The following is a 19,022-nucleotide window of genomic DNA, read 5'->3' on the forward strand; positions in this document are numbered from 1 at the left end:
ATATATATATATATATATATATATATATATATATATATATATATATATATATATATATATATATATATATATATATATATATATATAGTAAAATGGAACCTTTTTTTTTAACAAAATCTAAAGTCATTTGCGTCGCACTTTATCTAAATTGCGACGCAAATGACTTTTTTTTTAACATATTGAAAAGTCATTTGCGTCGCACTTTAGCTAATCTGCGACGCAAATGACCTTTTTTTTAACATGCTGAAAAGTCATTTGCGTCGCAGTTTAGCTAAACTACGACGCAAATGACTTTTCGCCATGTTAAAAAAAAGGTCATTTGTGTCGCAGGTTAACTAATCTGCGACGCAAATGACTTTTTCATTTGCGTCGCAGCCAGTTGCGTCGCACCAATGTGCGACGCAAATGAGCTTAAATGACCGACGCAAATGACTGTTTTTCCACTAGTGTAAGGAAGGTGTTTCGTTTTCCAATTGCCATATGCAATGATTGCTAGATTTATCCAAAATAGTTCAAGGATTCCGACTTGGTTAAAAAGATTTCAACATTATCAACGCCGTGAAGTTGTTTATAATCTTTAACCAACATTGCAACTAATGGGAGTGAACCCTTTATACAAATCAACCAAATCATAGATTTGATTCTTTAAGATGAAGGTACTTTGGATGAAATGGCCTCAAACCATTTTGTATGGCCTAGAACCATACACTACTACAAAAGTTGGAATAGGAGACGCTAAATAGAGAACGGTTAAGTTTGTTGAGCGTATTATAGGATTATAGAGAACGCATTTCTCTTGTAACAGTTTTGTGAATAAAAGAATAGAAAACGGTGATCTTACCTAACCATTTTATATTATTTACCATGATAAAATAAAAAATTAAATTTATAATAACTGATAAAATATAAAGCAGTTTTATATTTTATTTTATTTTATTTACCATACAAAAAACAAAATTTGTTCTCATTTACCATTTTATATTATTATTTACCATTTTATAATATTATTTACCAAAATATTTACCATACAAAAAACAAAATTTGTTCCCAAAATAGTTGTATATGTAACGTAAATTAATGAATTAATTCTAATAAGTTTTTCTTTCCTCCTCAAACAATTGGAAAACAAGACTATCAAAGTATAAGTTGGGCGGAAGAAAACTTTAGCAATTACTTTGACCCACGCAAAACCAAAAGCCAAAAATAGCTTCGATTCTCACGCAAAACCAAGGGAAAAACCGTGCACCACCGCACCGGATCTCCCATCCTCTACCGTTGCTCCACTATAATGCCGCTCCACTGTATCGCAACCTCCGATGAACACCGTCAGTCCCACCGCCGTTGTCAATTCCGAGGTTTGTATTTTTTGTTACCTATTATTTCTTCAACTAATAACCCTGGGGTTTATGAACGTTCGTTATCATCAAATTATAATATATGAATGAGGAATTCTTATTGTAAACTATTTGTATTTCAATTTTTTGTTTATTTATTTAGTCGAATCTGCAAAAGTTTGTGACTACCTCTTGAATTTTGTTTCTGATTGCTATTATTTCGCTTGCAGTAACTGAAGATCGGATTAATTTCATTATATCATTTTTATCTCTCTGTTTATATTCATTCTGAATAATTTTTGTTTCTTCTTTGAATTAGTAATTTTTACATGAATCTGCAAAAGTTTTGTTGTGATGTAAAATCGAGTACTCTCCATTTTGGTAAAATTTGAACTAAACGTGATATTTGTGGAAATTGTAGATTCTCAAATCAGCAATTAAACGATTATGCGAATTTTGTAGTATGATTTTGTAACAAACTAGGATCATTAGTATGAAACTGCAGTGTACTTTTTTGTGATTAGTGCTAGTAGTTCTCAGATAAAGGAGAAGTAAATTTAGGGGCTAAATAAGTTGGAAATGATTTGTTTTAATCAAGGTAAGATCATTTCTCAGTTTTGAGCGACCTGTGTATGGTATGGGTGAATGAATTAAACAATAATAATGCTAGCAATGTAGTTGTTCTCGTCTCGAGTATTTAACTAAGATCAATCTACATAATATGGTACTGCCATACTGGTAATTTTTTTATGCATGGTTTGTTGTGTGATTTATTTTTCTAATTAATACATTGTGCCAAGGAATCAGGCATGGTATTAACAAATGCGGGTGATTATGAATCTGAGGGTTATTTTGTAAATGCAAACCTTGTGCAGGTTAAGGGACATGTTTGCTTACTGCTAGGTGAAACATCCAACAATTAAGGTAGAAAATATTCAAGTGTTATCAAGCACAAGTATGTATGGAGGAGGTAAACTCGGAGAGTTTGATAGGATTTTACTGTTTATTGCGTCATGTGGCTATTTTCTTGCTTTCGCTTTCTCAGACAAGCCTTTGCATATTTAAGCAATCGATAGAGTGTGAAATGGATGATTCAGTTCCAGTTTTGGTCGCGTTATTTGGTTGTATGGCTGGTTATTTCTGAGAGTTTTTTGTATTTCCTTGAGCCTTATGTCTTTTCTTGTTGATGATCTGGTTAACCTTTCTATTGCCCATCTACTCTTATGTATTTTCATGATCTTGGGATTGTTTCTGAATCTAGTTTGACGCAGTTTGGAGATAGAGTGTTTGATTGCTCTTGGGATTATTAAATTTCTGGACCTGATTTGATGAAGTTAAGTAAGTTGAGCTCTATTTATTTTCTTTTTTACGCCTTGTGATTTTTTCTTCTATTTTCGTTTGACTTGTTTTGATTTGACTAAGCTCAATTATGATATAGATGACACCATTTTGCTCATGTGAGCTTTAATCTTATGTCTTTTTTTCTTAACCCTAGTAAACCCCCAATTGTTGTACTTTTTGGTTTGAGTTTAGGTCTTCTACAGGGTATAGAAAGTTCTGTTTGTTTTGAATTTTTTCCTAGATTGATTTTCAAGGTCATGAAAGATTTTTTTATTTGGTCAATTCACTTGGTTTTTCCGATATAGATGCACTCCCAAACGGTTATGTCTATCACCTTGGTGATCAGGTCTGGCTAAAACTGGTTGTTATACATATTCAATCTTTGCACTTGTGTTTATGTTGAAACAATACATGATGCTATTTGTGTCTGCCCATTTTGGGAACTGTTGGCCGAAACCTATCCGAACTTCCTAGGTTACAATAAAAAGCATCATACAAAGCCAATTTACAATAAAATTCCATGACAAGTTATATAGCAAAGTAACGTGGCAAGGCATGCTGTAAATGATACTTCTCTTCAATGTCTTCAAACCATCAGAATATCAGATACCACATTCTACTCCCAGAAACTCGTCCCTGAACCCTCTTCCATCATCAACTTTTCTTCTTCCTCATCATACCCAAGTCCCCAACTAAGAAGATTCGCAGCATAAGGCGAGCTCGACAATACCTCAAAGGCCCTTGTCGCTGGATTTATTAGTAGCAACTCTTCTTCTTCATTCCTGACTAATTAACATTTTTATTTGGTGTATATTCCCATTATTTACTGTTACATTTATGACTCTTACATTTTAACTTGTCTTGTAGTTTTTTAACAAAGCACCCACGTACTCTAAAAATACGATTGACGAGCTAAGGGAGAGATGGATCTAATACGTTACCGAATATCACCAACCAAATTACGAAGATGATGATAATGATGATCTAGTGTGAGTTGGGCTAGCTCAAGGAGATGGTTACCTATCTATTTTTTTTATTGACATTGGAAAGAATTTTGATTTTTGTTGTCGTACCTTGCATACTCATGATCTAGTGTGACTTAAGCTAGCTGAGATGGTTGTTGCAGAGTCTGTTCCTGCTGCAGACGATGTTGCTGCAGACGATGTTGTTGCTGCTGTTACGGTCCTGTTACGCTGCTGTGACGCTGCTGATACTCGGTTGTACCTGCTGCAGACTCTGTTGTACCTGCTGCAGGGGCTGCTGTTGCTGGAGAATTTGATCGCTGTTGCTGTTGAGTTTTTTATTTTTTTTATTTTTACAGTGATATTGGATTTCTATTTTTGCCGTACCTTGTGTAGATTTTTTTTTTCCGTACCTTGTGTAGATCATTTATTTTGTTATTGAATGAATGAATAATATTATTTTGTTATTGAATGAAAGGATTTTTGGAAAGATCGCGTCGATATCATTTATATTTTATCGTTTTAGATTTGGTTTACAAAATCGTAATATCCTATTTAAAAATAATATTAAAAAAAAATTGCACGTGCTGTTTTTAAATAATATTAAAAAAAAGGGGTAGAATATAGTACGCCTATGTACGGAAGATGTTCTGTATCTCAATATTTAATAGGAAGAATAGAGGACGGTTATGTACGGAAGGCGCGCTTTATTATAGAGTATAGGAGACGGTTATGTACGTTAACCGTTCTATATTCCTTCTTCATTTTCTGATTTTAGGAAGGGAATAGAGTACGCTTATCTCTTATCACTGTACTTTACAACTAGGTATATAAAACGTTTATTTTACCCGTTTTATAAACTTTATAGTGCGCTGAGTTGGAGAACGCCTCTAAGGCGTCCTATAAACTATATTTCAACAGTACTCTATACCATTTTTTGTAGTAGTGATACTTATGTTTTTGATGGCCTCAAACCATACTTGGGAATTTTTAATTCGTCGTAGCTAACCGGTAAGTCGTATGTTTTTGAAGCACTTTCCAAAGTTTTCATAGTTTTCGTTCCTCAAGATCTCTATGTATCTATCTTGGTTGAATTATATTCCTTATACGATTTACCTAGGTATTTAACATCAAACGTTAGTGTCTATAAAGACATTACTCAATTCCTTTGAGTATTAAGATTCTCTTGAAGCACTTCTAAAGTCTTCCTGAAGCTCTTCCAAAGGCTTCTAAGTACGGAGCTTTTCCAAAGACTCCTAAGTATCCTACATTTGTTTGTTGCTTGACTCGAAGTTCACTTGCCTTTTTGGAAATATGATGGTTTCCTAAAAGACATTATCTAGAGTAACAACCATACGTTCTCAGATTTGTGGTAGAATCAATGCCTTTTGTTTCTATAAGTCGCTCATAAAGAAACATATATCAATTCTTGAGTTTGTTTGATGTAAACACTAACTCCCACTGGGTTTGACAACCCTAGATATATATGTACTGAAAAGATGTACTGAACCGAAGTTCAATCCTTATGACATCTTATCCTTAGTTTTTACAACTTTGTTTAGTGTGATAGTCACTTCAGAGTATCATTTAGAAACTATATAGGAAAATAGTCGTGATTATCGTTAATCGAATAGATTCCGGTTTCTTCATTTGGACATACCATATTCTTATGGAGATTCGATTGTCATAATGCCATATAAACAATCTAGATAATCTTTCTTGGCTCATGCAAACATCACCTTGACCCAGCCTAGATGTTCCAAAATTCTTGCCAAGTTGATTTTATACCCTCTTGTGAATTGCATTGAAGCATTTCACATATTTCACCTTGAGTAAATATAGCCATATTTTCTCAAATTCTTGTGAAATAGGTAAGTCATAAAATCCATGTTTGGCCCGTGAACTTTATTGTCTAGAAACTTCTAACAATATTCCATTTTTATGTCATGATCAACAAGCAAGACCCATGTGTCTTAAATTAACCAACTTTCAGAAATCCATGCCATGGAATCTTAGAATGTTGTCTTGTTGATATGGTCGTATGACATTGCCAAAGATATGTGGAACACAAATCAAAATGTTTGATTTGAACCTTCTGAAGTTTTGAGTGTGAAGAGATTCGTTTGTTTATTAATCAACACTAATACAAAAAAGGGCATAGAGTACTGTTGAAATACACTTTATAGGACGCCTTAGAGGCGTTCTCCAACTTAACGCGCTATAAAGTTTATAAAACGGGTAAAAGAAGCGTTTTATATAGATAGTCATAAAGTACAGTGATAAGAGATAAGCGTCCTCTATTCCCTTCCTAAAATCAGAAAATAAAGAAGAAATATAGAACGGTTAACGTACATAGCCGTCTCTTTACTCTATAATAATGCGCGCCTTCCGTACATAACCGTCCTCTATTCTTCCTGTTAAATATTGAGATACATAACACCTTGCGTACATAGGCGTATTATATACTTCCTGTTTAATATAAAAATAGAAAGCAGTTTCCTTACACAACCGTTCTATATTCTACCCTTTTTTTTATATATTATAGTTGCACACGCGTCCCTAAAATAGGATATTACGATTCTAGGTCCTATATGTAAACCAAATCTTAATAGATAAAATAGAAATGATATCCACGCGATCTTTCTGAAAATAATTTCATTCAATAATAAAATAATATTGTTCATTCAATAACAAGATCCTATTATTCATTGACAAAATATAAATGATCTACCCAAGTACGGCAAAAACAAAATCCAATATCAATAAAAAAAATAAAAAAAATTGTAGCGGAAGAGCTTTGGTAGAATGGTAGCAGCAACAACGTATTGGGGATTGTATAGCAGCAGCAACTGGGGATGGTGTAGCAGCAATAATAGCAGCTTCTGAAGCAAGAACAACTTCTGCAGCAACATCAACTTCTACAGCAACAGTAGGGACAATATCGGTGCAATTGTCTACTGGTGGTAGACTAGCTTGGCAGTTCGTCTGCAGGACTGAACTGAGGTAATTAACCATCTCCTTGAGCTAGCTTAAGTCACACTAGATCATCGTCAAAAAGGATATCAAATATACTAATTAGTAATTACTAAACCTAACATAAGATAGAAAATGCACCTTAAGATGAATGGAGTTTTCAATTTTGATGGGACTGTATCACCAAAAAGGCTGGCCTCATCTGCCATCCTATACAAGACTCTTCGCACAATCTCACCCAAGTACATTCCTGATATCATTTTCTCAAATATCTGTCACAATATGTGGATATTGTTTAGAGTTTGTAAGATAAAAGGAATACGCAGATTTGAGGGTCACGAGAGAAATAAAGAGGACAGAAAAAGAAGAGGATAAATTTGGAACGTTGAGGGGGAAACAAAGAATCAAGGATAGCAGAAAAGACTCACCATCTCCCCTGATTTGGGAAAAGGACCATGCCAATATGCCACTTGTGAATTTCACTAGCACGTTCGACATAAGCTGCGTTTATTCCAGTACCCAATATAACAGCAGCAATTACATCTTTATGGTACCTACCTCTAGCTAGGGTTCCAACTGTATCGTTGACCTGAACCATTATAGAAGGTAAAATGATATCAAATATACTGTAAGTTAAAAACATCTACTTATAGAGGAGAAAGTAAAAACTAAAAGAGAAAGGACCATCACAATTTTGTTCAAGCAAAGAACTCTTTACAAAAAGAACAAGACTACAATGATTGATTGCTAGGATATAATCTAATCACCAGAAAGAACATAGCAAGTACTCGTATTAGTCCACTACAGGCAACCATGCCTCCAAAGACATCTCAAAGCACAACTTGGTACAATAATCATAACATGAATTTACCATAACTTATCTGTTATTTGTAAATGTTAACCTGAACCTAAATAATTCACAATAATAGAAAATTTAAGGCAACTAACCATTGGAGAAGCGCAAAAAACAAAGGAGGTCGTGATTTACCAATGCGAGTTTTGTTTTATCAGCAGAAAATATCACTTGCTGTAAATTTAAGAAAGAAAAATCAGATTGAAATTTTGGGCACACGATCATATTCAGGCATGAGAGCGCCCACTAAGGCATGGCCGGCCTCTACACAAAAAGGAAAGCTTAAAACAGTTACAACCTATAGGTTAGCACTATCAGGCGAGAAGTTTACTAGGCTTGATCATTTTATCTTAACCCACCATGATATGCTACTAAATGCTTCGTCTCCTCGGAAACATTTGCGTTTTTCTTCTCTGGACCAGCAATGTTCTCTCCGAGCACATTATTCTCATCACTGTAAATAGCAAGAATGCAAATTACAATGATCCTAGCACATTGCAGTATTAGAACCTGGGAGCAACCAACATTGTAATTTGTAAACATCATATTAACCTCAACAAGACAACCACCTTTATAACAGACCACCTCAACTCAAGGCAAGGGCAGAAAAAGGGTTATGAGGATTGGATACGTGCATTCCCTTTCATCAACCAAACTGGTTACTTTCCCGCCTAACACATTTTGTATAATAACCAGGTGTCTTAATTGAAACAGATGAAAACAACTAGGTGCCTTAATTGAAACAGATGAAAACAAAAGACAAAGAAATCCCACCTTTAGGTTTACAGAACTAATTTGACAGGAGTTTGTAAAATGAAAAATGCAGATTCAAAATCCCTTGTGAACCTCAAGGCTACAGTTTCATCTATAAGCATAGTTATGGTAAAATGACAAGCTTGCATCATCATCATCATCTACACAAACTAATTTTCGTAATATGTTGCTAGAATTACACAAATTTCTTCGTTAATGCCTAAAACTTCAGATAAACAAATCATCTGATCTAATATAAAATTTATTCTTAAAAAGTATTTCCCCCTCCTCCTCTTTCTTTCTTTAACTGGGAATTTCAATATAACTCGACTTAAATCATATAAACTTAAAACTAAATCAGTTTAAAGGACTTAGTTTATCAGATTCATTCGGTAAAAAATCATGAATTGTTCGGCTTAATTATTAATCAAGCATCAATGATTCGATCTAAAACTTGAATGAAAGTTTCTTCCACATATAAAATTCCATACTTTGACATTGTAATTTGATAATTAACAATATTCATAATCCCTAGGGTTATTAGTTGAAGGATAAATATGCAGAACAAAATTAAGGATACCAACCTTGAAATTTGGAGTGGTGGGGAGTCGATCGGCGTTCACCGGATGTTGAAAAGGAGCGGCGGCGGTATTGCAGTACGGCAGTACAACGGCACAGCGAGGGAGAACGGGTAGTGGTGCGCGGTTTTGGGATTTGGTTTTGCGGGAGATGGATTTTGGGGTTTATATTCTGTGAAACACTAGTAATACGAGTAGTTGAGTTTTACTGATTAGAGTTTCATTTGTATTTGGTTTTGGGTTAACCCTAAAATTTAAATTTTTGTTCAGTTAATTAGATTTGGTTTTAATTTCATTCTGCCGTCAAGGTTAATAGTACGCATATATCATTACCGCTTTATATGTTATGAGTCGTATATATGTATTTATTTATTTTAATTTTTTTTTATCGTGGTAAAAAATACGAAACTGTTAAGTAAGGCAAGCGCTCTATATTCTTTTTCCACGGAACAGTTATCTGGGAAAGGCGTTCTATATTCTCCTGAGAAACGCCTACCACACTTAAGCGTTCTCTATCCAGTGTCACTTATTCTAACTTTTGTAGTAGTGCAATCATATGACTCAACCCTTAAATGACCATTTCATTCAAATAAACACTCAACGAATATTTTTGTTTACTTTGAATGTGAGTCTTTCTGTTGTCAAACAGAAATTGTTTATGATGATTAATGGAACATAATACCATTAAGTTCCAGCCTACAGAAGGACTTTAAAACAAACATGATGACCCTACAACTAATGTAGCACGACTTTGCTTCATTTCCCACTTGTAGGTTAATAACCAGACTTAGCTCCCGGAATTTAAGTTCTAAACAAGAGTTAGAACCTCAAGCGGTAATCTAATACAATAGGAGTTTATTTTCTAAGTCGTTTCTCTTTAACATAAACTTAAAGGTAGAAATCGAATATCTAAATTGATTTTTTTGTTCCCGTTTCCTATCCTTTCTAGCACGTTTTCTTATAGTCCAAAAGATTTTACTCTTTCCTTGATCTTCTTACTTTGTTATGCTTACAAAGTCCCTTTCTTTTATTCACTTTAAATGAAAACATCCAATGAGTCTAGTTCATTTATCGAATCAAAAGAAAGTTGGTTGTTAACCATTGGTTATACATGAGTCTCTAACTCAATACTTCATTATTCCAAAACTACCCAGTATTCTGAATATATGAGGTCCAATTGGTCTACCATTAAAATTTTAGTTTGAACACAACCATGAAGATCACTATAAGAAAATATCATTCAAGATACGCTCTCACTCTCCTTTTCTTTGAGCATCGCTCTCAAAATTAGTTACCAATCGATCGAGGAAATATCGCAGTTCTATTGTCCGAACGCAATAAGGTTGAAGATTTACGATTCTACTGAATGAACTAGCAAAGAAAACATTTATCATACTTTAATAACTTGAATAAAAGCATTCACGCAATCATTAAAGCTATTAAACATTTCATTCATGCAAAAAAAAAACATGGTCCATAATGAATGAAACGATTCCAAGACCCTAAAAGTCCTAAATCCTTAAGCAGCTTATGCATATCTTAAGTATTTTAAGATTCTAGGTAAGCAAAACCTATTGCTATTAATCTCCAAGTTACTCTTGGTTAATAAATTAATACCATAATTTATCCCATTGCCACAACATATGCCATTGTTGTTTGAGTTACAACCACAATCAACGTGCTTCTTTGGGACGCCTTACCATCTAAGTCAACTAAAATAGCACCTCGCTTTGGCGTAAACCTACTACGTTAGATCCTTAGATTTTTGTAAGTGCTTGATTTGAAAGGCAACTTTTGAACTCAATATTACTTTGGACCTAGTTGTTTCTATGTTGGTTCGATTATTTAGTGAACTAAATCTAATCGAGCATACAAGCAACATTCATGCATAATATATTCATACAAGCATAATATATAGTGCATAAATTAAATTGGTGAACTAGTATGGCCCAAAACTCTTGTCTTGAAGCATCTAATCTTCTTCACCATCTTGTTAGCTTGGCATCGTCTTGAATCTTCATTCAATGCTAACTTAAAGTTCTAAACTTAGAAATACTTGAAATAATAAAATTACATCAAACTTTCAATGGTTCGTAGACCATATATAAAACTTTACATTCAAAGATAAAACGGTTCACAGACCGTATTTAACTATCCTAGATTGGCCATACTAGTCACTTGGAGTACCTGCATTACATAAAATATACATTCTATGCATTCACCCATTCGTATCCTAAAACAAATGGCCCATTTAATTATGCAAGTATTTACGTGAATTGTTTAAAATTCACGTTCCAATAAACGCGTCCTAAAAGATTAATCAATTTCAAAATTATTAATCCTTGGAATTTATTCTAATTAAAATTTAATTTAGTTAAAATAAAGCGACCTACGAAAATAATTAATTTCATTAAGCGGCTCCCACTCAAACCAATATTTATTCCGGATAATTAAATATTTAAATATTAAATTAAACTCACGGCCCGACCCAAGTTAAGTAAAATAATTAATTCATTATCCCGTTAGCCATTTTAATGCAAATATCAAATTTTAATGCCCAACGAAACGAAAATGCCTAAAATTGTGCAATGCGCCCCGCAAACCCTCGTACACTCTGCCGCAGCTCGTCGCTGCTGTGTGGCACTGTTGTGTCGCTGTGGTGCTCGACACTGCGCGCAACAAGGCAAGGCAGCTCGCCCTTGCTTTCTCGCAGCTCGCAAGCCAAGGCTTGCTGCCTTTCTCGCTCACTCCAACCAGCGCGCGCGACACTCAGCTCGATTGCTGCTGCCCGCGTTGCTGTGGCTCGGCTATGGGGAGGCAGCCCGCGTGGCTACAACGAGCCACATGTCCACACACCCCTTGTGTTCGTGCCTTTGGTTCGTGCAAATGAACCAATTAATTAAAAAACATCAATTTCACGAACATATTTGCATTTAGTTAATTTTCACAAAATTAACAATTTTTATTTTCGAAAAATAACGACTTTATGATTTAATTAATTTTAAATACAATCCGATTTTGTTAAATTTATTAAATCTAGGCTAACTTTATTCAAATTTTAATGAATGAACAATGTCAACAAAAAATTTGAACATTTTGATAATCGAATCTAAAACTTTAAATCGTTCTAAACATTTAAATTTCAGATTTTTACCAATTTGGTTTAAGTGTTGATTAAAATTAACGAACCTAATCAAAATTTTAATCCAATAATTTTTAAAATCTGCCACTTTACATGAAATTATATTTCCTTTCCCAATTAACCAAATTTCCAGATCTAAATTATTTTAAAAAATCAATTAGCGATCTAAAATTTACGAATTTGGGGAAAGAGAAATTAGGGTTTATACTTAACATTTATGGCCTAAATTTTTACCATAATTTTAAAATATACCCAACAGCATTAGGTCAAAATTTCAATCAATTCCAAGTAGTTTAGGTCGACCAATTAATTGAAAACCTTTCCGAATTTGTTAATTTTAATTCGTTAATCAACAAAAACGCTCAAAAACTCATGCTTCGAGGCCTGTTTTTGCAATTTTGTTCCCATGAATTAATATTAGAAAATCGTTTTCAATCAGATTAGGGTCAGAAAAGTCGAAATTTTGAAACTTTTTGAATTTATAACTTATTACACGATTCATCCAATAATCCATAATAATTCGAAAAATTCAACAAAAAAATCCAAAAAACTCGACAACATGCAAAAACATATAATCATGCTAAAAAATGCTTTGAATACATAAGGCTCATGATACCACTGTAAGGGAATACGGTTAAATACATATAACATGTGCGGAAGATCCCCAAAGCCAGGAAACATGTATAAAGCACAGATTAAGCATACTTAGATTCGAAGAGTGTTTTCCCGAGTTTAGTATCAACGAACACGAAAAAATAACTCCAATTGTCGTTCCACTATTTGGTTCACCGACACATTCAGCTCCGTCTTGAAAATCGTAGCTTAGACAATATTCAAGAGTTTGTGCTTTTTGGGAAGAACACATCCATGGAGGCTAAGACAGAATTAGGGTTTCTCTCTCTTCCTTAGGGTTTTATGTGTAAACTGAATTGTGTGTTATGGAAAGGTGTACTAAGGTTATTAGAATAACCTAGTAGTCATAATAAGCAAGCCAACCAACTTGGTGGGCAAGCCAACCAAGTTGGCTGGCCAAGCCCACACGCAAAGGAAGCAGCAGGCGCGCACAGCTGGGTCGTGGGCCGTGTGCCGCTGCTTCTCCTTACTCCTGTGGTCCGTGCACGCTACACAGCCAAGGCCTTTGAGCCAGCGCTGCATTGCCATGCACGCTGCACCCATGGGCCTTGCGCTTGTGCGCTCCGGCTCGTAGGTTGCTTTCGTATTGCGATTAAATTATCCTTCGACAATTTATTTATCGTTTCGTACTTGACGATCCAATGTCGTACGATACGTTTATTCGTCTCGCCTAGCTTACGAATATACGCAATACGATATACGATTTCACGATCCATTGTTTAATCGTATAATTATGTTTTCCGAACTAATTTCCCGAAAAGATATTAAATGAATTTCCGATTTATTTAATCCGGTGATCTATTACTGTAGACACCTACTTTTGTCCCCATTCCCACAAGGGAAAGGTTCGATGATGAAAGCATAAAAGCTCCACTTGACAACGCATCTCCTATAAAATAAACGAATCTCGATTCCCCATTTCATTTCACCCGAAACCAGCTATTTGTGGAAACCTGCTAAAAATAGTAACTGCCGTAAAAAAGTAGCTTCTAAAAGTGGCAAAATCATAAAAGATAGAAACCTGTCAGAACTAGGTGTTGCATTCCAATATAAATCCTAAATGAGATAGAAAACTGCGAGAATCCTATTCCTAAAAGGATTCGGAAATAAGAGTTACGTATTAATTAAAATCCTAACGAACCTAGAGTTCGTAACGGGCCCAGACGCATTCCGTCACAAATTGATACGCGCTAAGAGACTCAAATTAATCTCAAACTCTACGGATTTTAGAATCCGAATCTGACTAAACAAAAACTGCCCAGACCCTATTTTCAACGCCTGGCTCTGGGCGCCGAAATCTTCAGCGCCCAGGCCTGGGCGCTGAAAATACCTGGGTACGTCTATTTTCCTAAATCTTTGTGTATTAGAACTCTGCAATTCTATCTTTCCACGAACTCTTCCCTATAAATAGACCCCTAGTTTCGACGTGAAACGACACACAACAAGACATAATATGTTCTGAGTATTGACTCAAAACCCCTGAGCCCAAGCCTCTCGCTGCGAAACACGTTCTGTCGCAATCGATCCATAAATCGAACAGAACGTATCATGTACCATAATCGAGATTCGTTAAATAAAAAGGAGAAATAGCAAAGTCCAAGTGGTTAGTTTTTTGAGAACCCTGACGCACCTCTCAAGGGTGCGTCGTAACGTGTCCCTCTTCAATGATTTAACCGCTTTCCTCGCCCTTTTTATGAACTGTTAAACTAACCTAATATGATTGTTCTATCACGCCTAATAAATATAATATTTTTGGGAAATCGGATTATCATGCTAGGTCCCTTAATGATATTTAAATCAGATAATCACGATCGAATTAGTATTATATGCTGCATACTGCTAAAATCAATTCAGATTAGTTTAATAGTTAACGCATGTCCCTTCAATTATTTATGCTGAGCTAGTAAGGATATCCTGCCTCTGGAGTTATCGACGAGCGAATTACTCCTCTCGGTAGTTACAGTCCCCCGAACCCTCAATCTCTACCTTGCGGGTGTATATTGAGAGATCCCCACACCAGGGATCACAAGGGAACCTACGGCCGTCGTGGTCAAACATAATTGCACTCCCTTTATGTCACGATAACCGGGCTTTGTCAGTTTTTCTCATTGTCGTTAAAAACTGAATGGCGACTCCTATATTACTAGTCAATTGGGTGTATACTCACAGGAAATCCAATTACACTTGATTGAATAAAAAGAATCGTCACACCCACGAGGGACAGGTCACGCATTAGCCTCGCGCTTTTTCGACCCCCTCATAGTGGCGAATCCACTGGGGATAGTGAAGGAAATACTCGTGCTTGTAGGTAATCAAAATAGCCGAAGGGTGAAACGATCCTACCCCGCGTTTATTTCCCCATCAAGTTGGGACGACCTGAAAATCAGCATATTAATGTGAACGGGCAGAACATCATAACGAATCTCGGCTCCCTCCGGAGTTGGGACTAAGGATACCTTTTCGCCAATAGGGGGGTGCATACGCCGCGCATGTTTCCCACTCGGTACTTGTGCAGGTAGTACACCTATCCCGAACCCAATCGCTCGCCCATTAGGTCCCTCTCGCCTGCATGCCCCCTTGGCTTGCACTTGCGGGTTGGCCTCTTGAGCGAAATTCGTCTGTTGAAGACACTACCTCGACCGGGGCATGTGTTGGATCTACGATAGAAGCGGTACCAAGCCAGGCGCAAATAAACTACCCATAGAAGCCTATCATAAACTACGTGGCATATTTAATTTTCAAATCCATGTTTGTAATGTAGTTATGTGTAGTGAAATATGTGATTGTGTGACAAACTATCCTAGAAAACCAATGACCTTAAAAATTGCCCAAACATTCATAGACTAATTTGCCAAAGAGTTATACCGAAGCACGTGTTCCGCAAACCCGAATGATCGCCACAAAACAAGCGACGCTCGGGATGGCCTGTAACGAATCCCACAAACGTTGTCACGCGTAAAGGACGTTATTAGGCAAGCACGCAAATCGAAGTCGCATAAACAGAAAACAGAAAACAAGAACCAGCCAGGGACGCATTTTCAACGCCCCTGGCTGGGCGCCAATATTTCTCACGCCCACTGCTGGGCGCTGAAGTTGCTGCTTGGCTTTCTGGTCAGGCGCAGCAGCCTCGGTGCCCAAGCAAAAAGAAAGTACGTAGCACAAAAAATGTTCATCAAAAGAATTGCTACGAGGGCGTAAGAAAAGCACTTACGACGGCAATGCTCGGCACCAAAACCGAACATGCTAACAACTATGAATGTCACACAGGCAAGTGTTTCGAAAATCCAAAGAATGACCAAAATAAAAAAACCCCCCAAAAAGTGTACCGATAGAAGAAAGAGCGAAAAAGTGAAAAACCAATTTAGAGAGTCGAAGTCTAGACTAAGTAATGCTTGAAACTTTGGGAACCTAAACTTTAGCTTATCTTATGCCTAGGACTGGTCCTGCCACTTGGTGCCGATCAGGGAATTAACGGCTAGTGCGTCTCGAAGATACATCACCAACACCAAGTCTAGTAACTCCAAGCTCCGTCCGTCGTCCCTCATTTCAAGGATCTCCGCTTCCCCAACCTCGATTCGCACCTCCAAACATGTCCATCGAAGATTTGCGAGACCAGATGGTACAAATGACCCAACTCATGGGCCAACTGAAAATGGAAAATGAAGCCTTAGCGGCTGCGCAAGCCAAAAATGACCTCGAAAACGAGAAAAGGATTGAAAAAATGGTCCTACAGCAAACCATGGGGAGCAAATACTTCTCTCTCGAGCCTGAACCTTTTTCTGGAAAATTACCAGAAAAGTTCAGTTCATCTGACTTACCAAAGTTCAAGGCCACGGATAACCCCCGTGATCATCTACTGAGCTTTGTGAATACCATGAACTTGAAAGGCGTGGACAAGTCCATGTACCTACCTGCCTTTCCTTTGTCCTTGGAACCTGTGCCGCTCAAATGGTACTATCACCAGGACCCTAAGCTCTTCCCCATTGGGAAGACTTTGTCAATGTCTTCATCAAGCAATACTCGTCGAACATGGATTTCCAAGTCACCATGCGCGAGCTGGAAGTTCTCTTCCAAAAGAAAAATGAGGGTTTCACAACCTACTTTGCTAGATGGAGGGACCAGGCGGCCCAGCTAATCAATAGGCCTCCCGAAACAGAATTGGTCCAAAAATTCATTGACAACTTAGACCCGGCTTACAGACAACACCTTAGGTACCTGGGACTCGACACTTTCAAAAGAGTTTATGATGTGGGAATAAAAATCGAGGACGACCTCGCCAAAACCATACAGAGCAAACCTGCATATAAGACCAACACCTATAATCGGGGTAACACACCCCAAACCCAAGAAGTCCATGCTGTAGAAGAGGCTCCCGCCCGAAGATACCCTGTAAGATGGGTCCGAGACCGAAAGTTTGCCCCACTCGGGTCAACTTTGGTACAAGCCTTTGAAAGACTAACCAATCAAGGAAAGTTGAGACCTATGGGCCCCACCCGTGATCCTCTTGTCAAAAACAAATATTGGGTCGAAGGTACTTACTGCAAATTCCATCAAGGAAATGGGCATGACACTGAAAACTGCTGGCATCTAAAACATACGATCCAGGACATGATAGAGGATGAAGTAATACCTCTCCCTAACGTTGGCAAACCCAACAACAACAAGAGCCCACTCGGCTCTTGTCACATCTCTCTCGACCAACCAGAGAATTTCGACCCCACGGTGTATATTACACCTCAAGGTGCACCACTCGTTGTGGTACCTATGGATCGAATCGAGGGGGAAGTGTACGGTGTGTGGAACAATGATGCTGAAGATATTTACCTATCTCAAGTCTCGGGCCAGGACCTCTTCACTGAAACTTGGCCCGGGTATGCTCTCGTTGACACCACCCCTCAGGAGCCCGAGGTCGACAACCTCACCCGATCCGGAAGGATATACCAACCAGATATTCACCCACCTCCTATGGACGACATCCCGGTTAGGCAAACTCCTGAGAACGGGCGGCACGCCACCGTCGCGGAAGTCATTGAAAATCCTCTCCTGAAACAACTGAAAAGAACCAAGGCTGAGATTACCATCTGGGATCTTATGTGTACTTCAAAGGAACATCGCGAAAAGCTTATTCGCTCACTTGACCTCATCTCAGTACCCACGGATATCACACCTGACTCATTGGTTAGCCATGTCACGAGAGATGCCGGAGAAAAGGCCATAGTTTTCACTGACAGACTTACCCAAAGAGGGGGGTGCTCACAATAAAGCCCTTTACTTAGTGGTTGGATGCAAAGGACAAAACATCCCCCTAGCGCTCGAAGATAATGGTTCGGCGGTTAATGTCTGCCCATTGCGAACCGCCCATTGCTTGGGGCTAGGAAGCGATGACTTCCAAACCTCCTCACAAGGGGTACGAGCTTATGATAACTCCCGAAGGCCTGTGTTGGGAAAAATCAACCTTACCTTACAAACTGGGCCTGTGGCACGCACCACGGAGTTTCAAATAATCGACATCAAGCCCACTTTCAACCTCCTCTTGGGGCGACCTTGGCTCCATGACTTAGGAGGTGTGGCTTCAACCTTGCACCAAATGGTTAAACTTAACCATAACGGGGTAATACTAGAAATCCGCGCCCCTCCCCTCGATGTCAGTTGTACTATGGTTGGAACGGCCGAAACTGCAGATGACCTTTATGGGTTTCAAATGGAAGAAACAATCCAGTTCATCGAAGATTATGATCCAGCATTCCTAGACCCGCATGCATCCCGAGTCATCCCTAGAATGCTGTTGGCTCAAGGTTATTTCCCAGGAACCCCATTGGGCATAAGGAAGAAGGAATGCACATTCCATCCTTTTCCCGACAAATCTACTCCCTTTGGCTTAGGTTATGAACCAACGGAGGAAGATATTGCTGACCGCCTATCTAGGGTACGCCTTAACAAAACCAAACAAACCACCCTCCTTCCCCCATATCAAAGGACCCTTAACGGGATGTTTGTTCGGGAAAGAGAAGAACACCCATGCTGTGATTTCCCTGAACCCTTCGTTCAGGATGGCCTGCTAAAACCCGGATTTGAAATTTTCCATGACTGCCACACCTTGGATGAGGCACCCCACCTCACCAAGACTAAAACAGCTGAAATATTGGACAACCAGGCTCTATGGACATTGTTTAACAAATCGAGGCCTATGGAGAACGAGACTGTGATAACTACCCTAGCTTTACAAGATGAAGGTTTTGATCCAACCCGGTTAATCTCTCCTGCATCAACACTAGAAGAGGTCGGGAACGGATGGGTGAAGATATATCAGTGGGTCAACGCAAAAGGAATGGAATTCAAGATGAGTACCGGTGAAGGACCAAAGTTTTATGAGACTAAACCCCAGGCTTGAGCCACATAGGGCATCATTAGTAAAAAGCGACTAGTAGTTCTTTAGATTGATAGAAAAAAATA

At 37.7% G+C, this 19,022-nt stretch overlaps 1 long non-coding RNA gene across 1 annotated transcript; it reads left to right on the forward strand.

The window, feature by feature from the left end:
- Nucleotides 1–710: 710 nt before the first annotated feature.
- Nucleotides 711–4,127, forward strand: LOC130470525 (uncharacterized). Its single transcript, XR_008931077.1, has 2 exons — nt 711–1,355; nt 2,210–4,127. It is a non-coding gene; the product is annotated as an uncharacterized lncRNA (long non-coding RNA).
- Nucleotides 4,128–19,022: the final 14,895 nt, after the last annotated feature.

This window comes from Spinacia oleracea, chromosome 3 (assembly GCF_020520425.1).
Source record: "Spinacia oleracea cultivar Varoflay chromosome 3, BTI_SOV_V1, whole genome shotgun sequence".
Taxonomy (NCBI): domain Eukaryota; kingdom Viridiplantae; phylum Streptophyta; class Magnoliopsida; order Caryophyllales; family Amaranthaceae; genus Spinacia; species Spinacia oleracea.